Below are 1795 nucleotides of genomic sequence, written 5' to 3' on the forward strand. Positions count from 1 at the left end.
CTTCACATCTGTTAATAAAATGTACGCTGATTCCTGCCCCGCCTCTGTTATTGCCTATAGGAACTAGTGACCTGGGCCCTTTATTTGGTTTCAGCGGGAATAAGGATGTTGCATTGAAGGAACTGCAATGGATGAGATGAAACAGAGTATGTATGAATCGTTGAATAATAAAACTGGAGAATCATCATCTCATTCACAACAAAAAGGTTTTGCTTTTGTTTTATAGTTGTTAAAAAAAGATTTAGATGAAGGGGGGAACCTTTATTTACAAATTAATTTTTGTTTGGTTAGGCTCATTCCTAACCGTATACTTCTTAAACTATAAAAACCTACATAAGGCTGGTATCACAGTATGTACAGTGTTCTATTTCTCACGGCTTCATGTATTTATTCTCACATATTTAATTAGTCCTGATGTTATCGTTTCTAAGGGAAATGTTAGTCCATTGTCCAAACATATGACTTGCTTGATGATTTTTGCACAGCCCAATTTGGGAAGCGTCCCACTTTTCACTGAAATACAATTTGTAAGGATTTTTGTGGAGTCAGTGTTTGCTTTTCCAAAGTCTGTCAGCAATCTACAATGGTACAGTAATGTCTTTTTCCTCACAAACATGTCAGGAATCACCTATTCAAATTGATTGCAATAAACATAAGGTGTCACTCACGTTACGCTAATGCATATAATTTTAAATTCTGATAGGGTACCTTCAAATGATGTTTTCTTTTCTTTTTGAACTTTTATTGGCATATAGTGCACATATGCAATTCAATAATTCAAACAAATCCAGAAGAGTTGTTCAATTATCACAACAATCCATTTTAGAACATTTTCTTCAATTGATAGTTCTCCATTTCCCCCCAGCCTCCCCACCCACACCCCCAAGAAGCCATTAATCCAGTTACTGTCTCTAGAGATTGACCTATCTTGGATTTCATATACAGAAAAACACTAAAAAAAAGCATACAATAAAAAATAGCAAAGTGAAACAGATAAAGCCCTCAACTGAAAAGTAAGCAGAGGTCGTTGGCCCAGCTCTGTGGTTTGCTGCTGAAGAGGTGATTGCTTAGGAAGTAAGCTCCTCTGCTGGGCTTCTGTCGGCTTCGAGGCAAGAAGTGTCTTCCCCACAGGACATCAGTACAAGTCTGAATAGGAAAAACGACTTATTCCACCTGAGCCATGGCGTCTCAGTTATACAGAAACACCACTTTGGGAAACAGTCCTCAGGAGAGCCTAGATGAAGTCAAACAGTGTCAACAGATTACTCCTCAACTTGCCCTTCAAGTTCTTCTTCCCTTTGATAAGGCTATACATTCAGCCTTGGCTCAGAGGGTCAAGAACAGAGTCCATTTCAGGGGCTCTCTAAATCGGTACAAAATCCACCATAATGTGTGGACTTTTGTCTTGAATGATGTTGAATCACAGAGGCGACAGAGCTTTTTAAAGTGGATAAAATTGTAGCCTGTGATGGTAAAAATACCAACTTCAATACTACATAATAAATAAGGGGGGGGGAAGATTTGAAGAAACCCATTTCATGCTACTTTCTGTTGTCATTCATCAATTTTGAAAAGAAGCATAGGTGACACAAGCGACGTATGCATGGATAGTGATAAGAGTTGTACAAGCCCCCAATAAAATTATTTTTTAAAAGAAACATAGGAGATACTTTTAATTTATTCTAGCAATACAGAAATGACTGCCACTCAGCTAAAGTAGCACAGAATTCCCACAGAAAGGAGCTTCGAACTGTAGCCTCGTGTACAACTTTTCTTATACAACATGGAAAACCTG

The 1795-nt window shown here is 38.0% G+C and overlaps 1 pseudogene; it reads left to right on the forward strand.

Moving 5' to 3' along the window:
* The first annotated feature begins 1180 nt into the window (after positions 1-1180).
* Positions 1181-1500, forward strand: LOC142434085 (transcription initiation factor IIA subunit 2 pseudogene; annotated as a pseudogene).
* Positions 1501-1795: the final 295 nt, after the last annotated feature.

The sequence above is a fragment of the Tenrec ecaudatus genome, chromosome X (genome assembly GCF_050624435.1).
Source record: "Tenrec ecaudatus isolate mTenEca1 chromosome X, mTenEca1.hap1, whole genome shotgun sequence".
In the NCBI taxonomy this organism is placed as follows: Eukaryota; Metazoa; Chordata; class Mammalia; order Afrosoricida; family Tenrecidae; genus Tenrec; species Tenrec ecaudatus.